The sequence below is a fragment of the Triticum aestivum genome, chromosome 7D, assembly GCF_018294505.1.
Source record: "Triticum aestivum cultivar Chinese Spring chromosome 7D, IWGSC CS RefSeq v2.1, whole genome shotgun sequence".
Classification (NCBI taxonomy): Eukaryota; Viridiplantae; Streptophyta; class Magnoliopsida; order Poales; family Poaceae; genus Triticum; species Triticum aestivum.
In genome coordinates, this window is record NC_057814.1 from 564,480,541 (window position 1) to 564,493,419 (window position 12,879).

The window sequence follows — 12,879 nt, forward strand, 5'->3', positions numbered from 1 at the left end:
TACATCCGATTTATAAAGAAGTTACAACATCTTATATTTATAGTTCTTTTAGAAGAAAAATCAGTGCAGAGGATTTTTTTGTGAAAAATCAGTGCAGAAGAATTAAACATCGAAGAGTCTAGAACAAATGAAAAGTATTGTGTTTTGAGGTTTGTGCATAATGTGAATTTTAGCCTCGAGCTAACTCATGTGCCCATGGCGACGGAGCAGTCACTCGAGCACTCACCGTCTACGGATTATTAGATTAGATTAAAAAATTGTGCTGCAGCGGCCGACTGCCGGCAGGAGCAGATCTCTACTCCTATAAAAAGCTGAGTTGGTGATGATAGTGTGTTTGCCATCCTTCATTTAAAACAGTTTGATCTACATCCAACGCATCTGAGACAAACTATGTCAGTTTTGCAACAACAAAAAAACCCCGTACTCCACTCCTTGTTTGTAGATAACCCCCTGCCTCTCACGTTCAACCTTCTCTCCCTCTCACCCCGTCTAGCCATCTCAGGAAAAAAATAAGAAGGATCTGAAGAGGTCGCTGCTTTTGGTGCCCGTCTGCACTCAACTCCTCTCATGCCTTCTCTCAGGCTGCATTGCCGACCACAACCACGACCCCCCCCCCCCCCCTCCTCGCCATCTCCTTTGCCCTCTTCCAAATCATCCTGCGTTACATTCATGGCGGTCTAGAAAAAATAAACAAAATCGACACTCAAAAAATAATTCTTAAATATCATTTTTTGCAAAGTACAATAAGTGTTATTTCTCCAAAAGTATTGGATGCAGGTTGAACACTTGAACATTTTTGTTTGCAAAAGATATTATTTTATTTATTTTTCCTACATTTACTATTCACCTGGATGCTTGTGAGCTCTAGAGAAGAAATAATATCCGAAGAAACCTATTGATATTTGTTACACATGAGATGACCCCCACATACTTTGTCAAATAAACAACTCTCGGATCAATGCATTTCAATGTTTCGTGCAACGCACGGGCATCTTACTAGTCAAAATAAATGTGTCGTCGATTTCGCCACTTGTGTAGTTTCATCATGAGGCGAGAGATATATATTGAAATTAATAGAGTATATCTTTTTTTAGGTGAATAGAGTATTTCTTTTGTAGTGCAGAATTGGTGATCGAGTAGGCGATTAGGCGAAGAGACGAGCAAGTGTGGGTCGCCGTGCCGTGTATAGGAGCCACCGAGCATCGTGCTCGATGCCCAGATCAAATATGGTCTGGGCTCGTGGCCTATGTAGTAGTAGTGCTAAAGGTTTTCTTTTTCATTTTTAGAGTTTACGATTGTAGTTGGGCTGGCATTTTGGGCTTGTGCAGCTGCATGTTAGCTGGGCTGGGGTCAATCAATTTTATGACTGGGTCAAAGGCAAGTTTTATTAAGTACACTATAGTTGAAAAACTGAAACACGCAGGCGTCAATTGTTTTGAGAGAAATTTCAATCTATTCATCACCGGTGGTTACACTTGAGCTCCGTGCAACGAGCCATTGCAACAATGCTAGCTCAACGCTTTTCAACCACCTGAATCTAGACGCGACATAATAGAATTATAGCCGGAATCTCCATTCTTCTTATCCTACTTTTTCTCACTGTAATTTTTTGTGTCGCTACCAAGTTCAAGGAAGTTGCACTATGTTTGAGTTTCGCTCTCCACACGAACTTAGGTGATGAACGTTTGCACGTCCTGATACCTCTCATGCCGACTCAACTAACAGTAAGTTTAGGTTCAACAACATAGGTCTTGTATCATGGCATGTGATTCTCTAAATACGTACTTCTACTTGGCGAGTATATATGTGCAAAATTGCACATCCAACAAGAAAACATGTTGACGATAGCTTAGGCTCAAGATATTTGAGAGTGCATCTTGGAAGCATAAAAGCAGCTAGCACGGAAAAGATGGAGGAAGGGAAAGGAACGGATAGTATATATAGAAGATAATGAGGGAAAGGGACCGTAAGGAATTCAATGGCTTTTTTTTTCTGTAGGCACGAAATGCATGTGTGCATGTTTTGATATCAAGATGGATGCACATGTGTATCCTCTCTTGCAGTATATGCGGGAAGCGACGTTTTGGGTCATACTAGCATATGATCTTATTATCTGGACCGCGGGATCAGCTGCTTGGATGTGTCCCATCATCATTAAATGATGTATGTGCGAGCGATAGATATTCAGGTATTCAACTTGTCTGTGTGTTTATAGAAGTACGTAGAAGGTTGATACGTAGGCTGGGTTCACCAAATAAATAGCCCACATGGTGGGCCCGGGCACTGGACATTGGATGAGACGGATGGTCTGTCAGTACGGGAGATGCCTTGTAGCAGGACCAAGGTACAGAACATTTTGCAATTGCAACCAGCAACGTTTACAAAACACAGCCCATAGATTAATTAAAGATTAACGATACAAAAGTCTGTGCTAACCAAGTAATAAAAAAAACGATCAAGAAAATCATGTATGCACCCCGCAGAAAAGAAAAATAAATTATGTATGCAAATTGGGGTATTCTTTACCATCACAAAAGTTTCAAAACGTACTACTGAGATTTGCATGCTGTGCGAGAACAGTCGGCAGGTGTTGAGAGAGCTAATTCAAATCTATACAAACCGGACCAGCTTTCTTATTTTTGCTCCAGCCGCGTTAGTTAGAAGTATTTTATTTTATGTAAAAATATCAATTCAACGGACATGTAAATTAATGCATGTTTTTTCTTTCTACAAACCAAATTTTTTGAGATATTTTTGGCACCAGTGAGCCAATTTAAAGCAACAAATAATATTTTGATAAGAATGGACGCAGCTTGATTCCAGATTTCATTGACAATGCAAAAGTCCACGGGATGCTTACACATACATAACTGGGAGTATAGGCCATGCTGCTTGAGCTCCATGGAGGCTTAAAAAAAAAATCAAAAATCCACATTTCAAAGTTTCAACAAATTATAAAAAAATGCACACTGTCATATGAAGCGTCCCGTGGAAGGCACACGTCAAGTTATACAGCTGCGTGCTGAAATCCCTACACAGGCCATCGATCCGGATAATATGAGCATATGGTCGGACGAGCCGTATCGAATTTCCGCCTCACAATCTGACTTCCCATCAGCCGAAATACAGTGCATGCACATGGAAACAAACAAGAGCATCTCTAACAGATCTCTATATTTTGCAAGAGGATACAGCAAGTATCTTTTGAGGAGTGTATTTATTCCTCTAAAAAAGCGTTGTTTCTAACAGATTTCTTAAGCTTAACGGAGTAAAAAGATTTGCCGGTTCGTTTAATTTTGGGCCACCGACATAAACTTCACTACTATATGATTTTATTAAATGACATCTTGGTTACATACTTAACCAATTCTTCGCTAAAAGAACGGATTCAAAGAAAACTCCAAAAAAAAAGAAAATTGCACATCAATAGAAACACAACTTCCCTAGCTGCTCCTACTAATCCGATCAATGCTGTCTCTACGTCTTCATTGCCTGCATTGTTGTTTTTCTCTATTGACTCCTCGAGTTTGCACATTTCTTTCTTCTCCGCCTCATCAAACTTGGACATTGTGTCTCTCTAGTCTCATCACTAGCAACTAATGCACGGACATCTAGAAACTTTCTTCGCTACCAATAGATCAATGTAATCTTCTTTTCAATACCAAAACTTGCATCCATCCTACATACAGTGTTGAGCAAACAATGAGTTATATAATGCGACGAATCTGAAGAACAACCGGAAGAAATGGCTCCCACTCTATCCTTTTCGCACTTGTAGAACATCCATTCGGGATGTTTCGGCGTGCTCAAAACGAGGCGCAGCACCAGCAGTGGGCAGTTGTCACACTTGATGACTGGTAGCGATGAGCCAGCAATGTGTTTGGCGAGTGCTGAGCCCGGCCGACGACCGGATGTGGCTGTGCCGGTAGTTGGAAAACGGGTGAGATGCGAGAGCTGAGAGGAGGGGGACATACTAAGAGGCGGCACAGAGCAGTTGAGGGAGCTGCGCGCTTTGGTCTCCGTCAAATCCATCCAGAATGCGCCTGGGTGCGTCGAATCCGGCCACGATGGCGACATCGTAGATCTGCTAATTTAGGCCCTGGCGGCGACGAGAACCGGCCAAATGGAGGTGGGGAGGAGCGCGACGGGTACTACGCGGGGGCAAGGGGTCGGTGGTGGCGCGTGGTGGCCCGCGGAGGCAAGTAGGGCGGCGCTAAGTGGATGCGGCGCGGGGTGGGGTGGATGCGGCCGAGGGGGGAGGGGAACTTTTTTTATCTGTGGGTGGGCGGCCGAGTATATTTAAGAGTCGGGGTGGCCGAGGAGGATAGTTTTGACTCCTCTTAAACTTTTAGGGGATCGATTAGGTGCAATTTAGAGGAGGAAAAGTGAAAATTTACTCCTCTAAAAACTTTTTAGAGGATCAGATAGAGATGCTCTAAGAACCATGTGTTGAAAGCCTGGGATTTTGTTTTTTGATGTGTACCTCTTTATTACTTTTATATTTTTAAACAGATGTGTACTACCTTATTTTTTAAAGATGTGTCTCTAGGAAAACATTATTTTTGTGGATATGATTTCATATTTCTGTATAAATAAGGTTCACTCCATAATTAAGTGATGAGCACCACTAGTAGAAAAAGAGGCTTCCATACGCCCCCATTAGTCCCTAAAATAATCGAACCGCGACAAAAGGGGTCTTTAGTCGCGGTTCGGGAGGAGACCCGCGACCAACTATCTGGGCCTAGCGCGCTCGGTCGACAGCTGGCGGACGGGAGGGGCTTTAGTCCCGGTTGGCCTGGCCAACCGGGACTAAAGGTCCCCGAAGGCCTTTAGTCGCGGTTGGCCAGGCCAACCGGGACTAAAGGCCCATCCCTATATATAGGACTCAGCTCACTTCACTTCACTCAGCTCACTTCACAATATTCAGAAGGGGGTGGTGGGTTTGCTTTTGGTTCCGCCTATGCACACAAGGTGTTCGATGAAATGCCCGAGAGCCTGAAACAAACATGATATGAAGTGTCCGAGCCACACTTGAGCTTTCTCATTTATTTTTCCTCCGCGACCGCGGTTAGCAACTTGAACCTTTCATGTGTCATTGATAAAATATGCATGTGTGTAGTTCATTGTTTAATTTGTATTATTTCTAGCTAGTTAGTTTAACAAATGCATGATGGTTAATTATATACTTTATATAATAATAATGCAGATGAATCGGCAATGGATGTACGGTCCCCGACTCTCCGGCGAGTTCACTACGGGTTTGAAAGATTTCCTCGTAGTGGCAAATGCGAACAAACAGCGAGGTTTTATTATCTGTCCATGTGCTGTCTGTAAGAATCAGAAGGGTTACTCCTCCTCAAGAGACGTTCACATGCACCTGCTCCGGCACGGTTTCATGCGAAGCTATAATTGTTGGACCAAGCATGGAGAAAGAGGGGTTAGAATGGAAGAAGATGAAGAAGGGGATGATATCGATGACAACTATCATGATCATTTCGGTGATACTTTCATGGAGGATGATGCTGAAGGTGGGGAAGGGTTAGGTGAAGGTGAAGAAGAGGCACATGATGAGCCCGCTGATGATCTTGGTCGGACCATTGCTGATGCACGGAGACGCTGCGAAACTGACAAGGAGAGGGAGAATTTGGATCGCATGTTAGAGGATCACAAAAAGTCGTTGTATCCAGGATGCGATAATAGTCTGAAAAAGCTGGGCTGCACACTGGATTTGCTAAAATGGAAGGCACAGGAAGGTGTAGGTGACTCATCATTTGAAAATTTGCTGAAAATGTTGAAGAATATGTTTCCGAAGAATAACGAGTTGCCCGCCAGTACGTACGAAGCAAAGAAGGTTGTCTGCCCTCTAGGTTTAGAGGTTCTGAAGATACATGCATGCATTAACGACTGCATCCTCTACTGCGGTGAATACGAGAATTTGAATGAATGCCCTGTATGCACTGCATTGCGTTATAAGATCAGAGGCGATGACCCTGGTGACGATGTTGAGGGCGAGAAACCCAGGAAGAGGGTTCCCGCCAAGGTGATGTGGTATGCTCCTATAATACCACGGTTGAAACGTCTGTTCAGGAACAAAAAACATGCCAAGTCGTTGCGATGGCACAAAGAGGACCGTAAGTCCGACGGGGAGTTGAGACACACCGCTGATGGAACGCAATGGAGAAAGATCGACAGAGTGTTCAAAGATTTTGCAGCTGACGCAAGGAACATAAGATTTGGTCTAAGTACTGATGGCATGAATCCTTTTGGCGAGCAGAGCTCCAGCCATAGCACCTGGCCCGTGACTCTATGCATCTACAACCTTCCTCCTTGGTTGTGCATGAAGCGGAAGTTCATTATGATGCCAGTGCTCATCCAAGGTCCAAAGCAACCCGGGAACGACATCGATGTGTACCTAAGGCCATTAGTTGATGAACTTTTACAGTTGTGGGGCAGACCTGGTGTACGTGTCTGGGATGAGCACAAAGGAGAGGAATTTGACCTACGAGCGTTGCTTTTTGTAACCATCAACGATTGGCCTGCTCTCAGTAACCTTTCGGGACGGACAAATAAGGGATACAATGCATGCACGCACTGCTTACATGAGACTGAAAGTGTACGTTTGGTTAATTGTAAGAAGAACGTGTACCTGGGTCATCGTCGATTTCTTCCCCGAAATCATAACGTAAGAAAGAAAGGCAAGCATTTCAACGGCAAGGCAGATCACTGGCCGAAGCCTGCGGAACGTACTGGTGCTGAGATATTTGATATGGTCAAGGATTTGAAAGTCATCTTTGGAAAGGGTCCTGGCGGACAATCAGTTCCGCGGGGAGTTGACGGGCACGCACCCATGTGGAAGAAGAAATCTATATTTTGGGAGCTAAAATATTGGAAAGTCCTAGATGTCCGCTCTGCAATCGACGTGATGCATGTTACGAAGAATATTTGCGTGAACCTGCTAAGCTTCTTGGGCGTGTATGGGAAGACAAATGATACAAAGGAAGCACGGCAGGACCAGCAACTTTTGAAAGACCCAGATGACCGGCATCCGGAATGGTTTCAAGGTCGTGCCAGCTACGCTCTTACCAAAGAAGAGAAGGTCATTTTTTTGAATGCCTGAGCAGTATGAAGGTCCCGTCTGGCTTCTCGTCGAATATAAAGGGAATAATAAACATGGCGGAGAAAAAGTTCCAAAACCTGAAGTCTCACGACTGCCACGTGATTATGACGCAATTGCTTCCGATTGCTTTGAGGGGGCTCCTACCGGAAAATGTTCGAGTAGCCATTGTGAAGCTATGTGCATTCCTCAATGCAATCTCTCAGAAGGTAATCAATCCAGAAGATCTACCACGGTTACAGAACGATGTGGTCCAATGCCTTGTTAGTTTCGAGTTGGTGTTCCCACCATCCTTCTTCGATATTATGACGCACCTCCTGCTCCACCTAGTTGAAGAGATTTCCATTCTCGGTCCTGTATTTCTACACAATATGTTCCCCTTTGAGAGGTTCATGGGAGTATTAAAGAAATATGTTCGTAACCGTGCTAGGCCAGAAGGAAGCATCGTCAAGGGCTATGGAAATGAGGAGGTAATTGAGTTCTGTATTGACTATGTTCCTGACCTTAAGCCGATTGGTATTCCTCAATCGCGGCACGAGGGGAGACTAAGTGGAAAAGGCACGATCGGAAGGAAATCAACGATATGTATGGACGGTCATTCTATGACTGAAGCACACCACACAGTTCTGCAAAATTCCAGCTTGGTGGCTCCGTACTTCGAGCAACACAAGAATATTTTACGCTCGGACAACCCGGGGAAGCCTGAATCCTGGATTAGAAAGGCCCACATGGAGACATTCGGCAGTTGGTTGCGAAAACATTTAATGAATGACAATGATGTTGGAGATCAGCTGTACATGTTGGCCAAGACACCATCTTCGACTATAACGACTTTCCAAGGGTACGAGATAAATGGGAATACATTTTACACCATCGCCCAAGATAAAAAGAGCACCAACCAAAACAGTGGTGTCCGCTTTGATGCAGCAACCGAGAATGGGCAAAAGGTCACATATTATGGTTACATAGAGGAGATATGGGAACTTGACTATGGACCCTCCTTTAAGGTCCCTTTGTTCCGGTGCAAATGGTTCAAGCTAACAGGAGGTGGGGTAAAGGTGGACGAGCAATACAGAATGACAATGGTGGATTTCAACAATCTTGGTTACCTTGACGAACCATTCGTCCTTGCCAAAGATGTCGCTCAGGTTTTTTATTTGAAGGACATGAGTAGCAAACCAAGGAAACGGAAAGATAAGAAAACGATCAGTACATCATGCGATGATCCAAAGCGCCACATTGTTCTTTCAGGGAAAAGAAACATCGTGGGAGTGGAGGACAAGACAGACATGTCAGAAGATTATAATATGTTTGGTGAAATTCCGCCCTTCAAAGTGAACACTGACCCAAGCATTAAGTTAAATGATGAGGATGCTCCACGGATACGGCACAATCGTAAGCAAGCAGGGACACAAGGGAAGAATTGATGTGTAATAATTAGTTTTATTATTTGATATATTATTTGTATTTTCAAGATTTTAAAATGAATTAGTTTTATTTTTCTGATTTTTTTTGATATATTATTTGTATTTTTAAGATTTTAAAATGAATTAGTTTTATTTTTCTGAATTTTTTGATATATTATTTGTATTTTTAAGATTTTAAAATGAATTAGTTTTATTTTTCTGATTTTTTTGATATATAATTGTATTTTTAAGATTTTAAAATGAATTAGTTTTATTTTTCTGATTTTTTTGATATATTATTTGTATTTTTAAGATTTTAAAATGAATTAGTTTTATTTTTCTGAATTTTTTGATATATTATTTGTATTTTTAAGATTTTAAAATGAATTAGTTTTATTTTTCTGAATTTTTTGATATATTATTTGTATTTTTAAGATTTTAAAATGAATTAGTTTTATTTTATATGAAAAAGGACCTTTAGTCGCGGTTCGTGACACGAACCGCGACTAAAGGCTCTTTCCGCGCGGGAACGAAAGCGGCGCGAAAGAACCTTTAGTCCCGGTTGGGGAGACCAACCGCGACTAAAGGGTACCTTTAGTCGTGGTTGGTGTCCCCAACCGGGACTAAAGGGGGGCATTGGTCCCGGTGGGTGCCACGAACCGGGACCAATGCTTTTCCTATATAAGTGGCACTTAGGATTTTTCCACATTCTCCCCCGACGCCGACGCCCCTGCGCTTCGACGCCGCCAGGCTGCTCCTCGTCGCTGTCGCTGTTGCCGCGCCCTGCCCCGTCCCCGCCCGCTCCTCCTCGCCGTCGCCAACGCCTCCCCGACCTCGCCGTCGTCAACGCCTCCCCGACCTCGCCCTGCCCCCACTGAGCTCCGACGCCCTGCACTGTCGCCGTTGCCGCGCCCTGCCCCGTCGCCGCCCGCTCCTCCTCGCCGTCGCCAACGCCTCCCCGACCTCGCCGTCGTCAACGCCTCCCCGACCTCGCCCTGCCCCCAGTGAGCTCCGACGCCCTGCACTGCCGCCGCCGCCCCTGCCCCTGCCCCTGCCGCCGCCGCCGCCCGCCGCCGCCTGCCTGCCGTCCTCCGCCTCCCGCCGACGCCTGCCGTCCTCCGGGAAGAAGAAAAGGAAAAAGGAAAGGAAGAAGAAAAGGAAAAAGAAAATAAGAAAAGGAAAAAGAAAATAAGAAAAGGAAAAACAGAATAAGAAAAGAAAAAACAGAATAAGAAAAGGAAGAATAAAAGGAAAAAGAAAATAAGAAAAGGAAAAAGAAAAGGAAGAAGAAAAGGAAAAACAAAATAAGAAAAGGAAAAAGAAAAGGAAAAACAAAATAAGAAAAGGAAAAACAAAATAAGAAAAGGAAGAAGAAAAGGAAGAAGAAAAGGAAAAAGAAAAGGAGGAAGAAGAAAAGGAAGAAGAAAAGGAAAAAGAAAAGGAAGAAGAAAAGGAAGAAGAAAAAGGAAAAAGAAAAGGAAGAAGAAAAGGAAAAAGAAAATAAGAAAATGAAAAAGAAAAGGAAGAAGAAAAGGAAAAAGAAAATAAGAAAATGAAAAAGAAAAGGAAGAAGAAAAGGAAAAACAAAATAAGAAAAGGAAAAAGAAAAGGAAGAAGAAAAGGAAGAACAAAATAAGAAAAGGAAAAAGAAAAGAAAAAAGAAAAGGAAAAACAAAATACTTGGCAGTGCTCAAACAAAAACTTCTATGCAAATTAGTGCTCAATAATCTTATTTTTTAATTCCTCCTCCTCTATGTCCCCTTAATCTTATTTTTTAATTCCTTTATACTTAATTAATTTTTACTACATGCAAGAGTGACATATGGCGGACGATAGAGCCGAGCCGCTTAGGGATCCGGAGGCTGAACGTTATTTAATGGGCATCATAAACAACGAGATTCCTTATGTGCCGGGCTCAGAATATGAGCAAGAAGAGGATGTAGTCTCTTCTTTTCTGAACCTTGACGGTGGAACAGACATTGTTGATGATCAAGAAGGTGAAGGAACGGACATTGTCGACGGAGGTCAACCGTCAACAAACGACGATCTCGAATTGCAAGTAGCAACCACCTCCGGCGAGGTATATATATATACATTGAGCCTCTCGTGATACAAACTTACTGAAATGTGAATACATATGTATTAATGCGCGCGACTCTCTTTCTTTTTTTAGCCCTCGGCCGGATCGAGTACGACAAAGCGTGGCAAATCCAAGGCGATGAAAACAGGAGAAACATATGCCATTGATTTTGTCAGTGAAACCGGTAAGCCCCTACAGCACACCTCAAAGTTTATCAAGCAATGCGGAGTCGTTGTTAGAGACAACGTCCCGATCACCGTCCAGGAATGGAAGGAGCCAAAGAAGGCACGTCTTGGTTTCAGTTTTGTCGACAAGAGAACGAAAAAGGATTGCTGGAGAAAGCTTATGGAACATTTCATTCTACCTCCGGAATACAACAAAGTCGATGAATTCGGTAACGAGGTTCCGGGTGGACGTGAGAGGAGGAGGCTAGTTAAAGAGTTCGCTCTTCAGAAGATGGGCGAAGCATTCCGGAACTTCAAGAAAAATTTAACCCGTGACTATGTCAACAAGGGCAAGACTCCGGATTTCAATGGACAACATGAGAAACTGAAAGATGATTGGCCAAAATTTGTGAGGCAAAAGCAATCTGAGCATTTCAAGGAAATATCGAAAAAAATAAGGATAATGCGAGTAAGAAAAAGTTCCATCATATTATGGGGCCAGGAGGATACCGCCTTTCGGAGCCTAAGTGGCAGAAGATGGAGGAGGACCTGAGGGTGCGAGGAATCCCTCTAGGTACGGAGGGATGGGACCCAAGGGCCAAAAGCTGGTGGTACGGGCATGGGGGATCGCTAGACCCGGAGACAGGGGTCTGTGTTCACCGGAAGAAAAAGTTTGCTCCCACCCAAGCCCTTATTGACGCAATGACCCAAGCTCAAGAGGGCTTGATCAAGTTCAACAGAGAGAAAGACGCACTGACAACAGCCCTCGGGAATGATGAACACGGAGGACGTGTACGAGGCAAAGGCAAAATTCCGTGGAAAGTCGGGTTTTCCCAGGACAATGACCCGTACTGTTACATAAGCCGTAAGAGAAAGACGGACCGGGATGCAGATCTTCTGGCGAAGTTTGCATCGGAACTCCATGAGTTGAAGCAGACCGTGCATGAACTAGTAAAAGAAAAATCGGCTGCAGGGGCGCATGAAGATCATGAAGCGGATCGCGGAAGCCAGCAGCGGAGAAGCAGCGTGGCTTCCACGGATGCCCCGCCTGGTGCTAATGTACTGATGATCGAGATTCGTGCACCGGAGCCTCACTACCCCGTGGATGATGTAAAAGAGATGAAAGAATGTGATATGCATTATCCCGTGGGGAACGTTTCCACGAAGGTAGCTACCGGGAGTGCTTTACCCTGTACACCTGGAGCACTCCACCACAACAACTCCATTGCATATGGCTATGCTCGTGTCACGGTGGAAGACATAGTCCAAGGGTTTGAGGACCTGGAGATTGACAAAGCTACACCCGAAGGGGAGAGAAGACTTGGAGATGTCAAGCGCCAGATCATTCTATGGAAAAAGAAGTACATAGTGTTTCCAGGCGAGGCGCCAAGGCTAACAAGTCCACCCCCCTCCGATGGTGGTGGTGGTGGTGGTGGTGGTGGCGGTGGTGGTGGTCGTGGTGGTTCACCTACACCTCCTTCACGCCATTCGACGCCGTCCCCCGATCCACAACCTCCGGCGGGTACGACGCCCCCCAATCCTCCTCCGGCGGGTACGACGCCCCCAATCCACCTCCGGCGAAGAAGCAGAAGCAGGCGGACAGCAAGGAAACCCGCTCCTGGACTATTAACCCGGACCCTTATGTACCTAAGACCACAAGGGTACCGGAGCCATCACTGAAGCCTCTCCTCCCAAGGCCTTGGGAACTTAGTGAAGCTGAAACCAAATTGGCCGCGTCTGCTCATTATGAGAAATGGAAGGCGGATATGAAGGCGATAAAAGAGCCTGAGCCCAAGCAAGTATTCACTGAGAAGCAAAAGAAGTGGGCTAAGGATTTTTTGACGACACCGTCCCAAGCCGAGCTGAATATGCCTGACGACTATGGACATGAACTTCGTAGGCAAGCAAAAATATTGAAGGAGGAGAAAGAAGAAAGTAAAAAGAGCGGGAAACAAGTTGACCAGCTCAGGATGCAGAATAAACAATCGATCCCCCCGCTCATAGTGAAAGCCGGTCCGGAAGAGGACCCCGAGATCATAGCAGCTGCGGCAGCACTTGGATTGACTGTAGCGAGTGCCATGAAACAAGCGTCCGAGATGGGTTTGACTCTTCGTG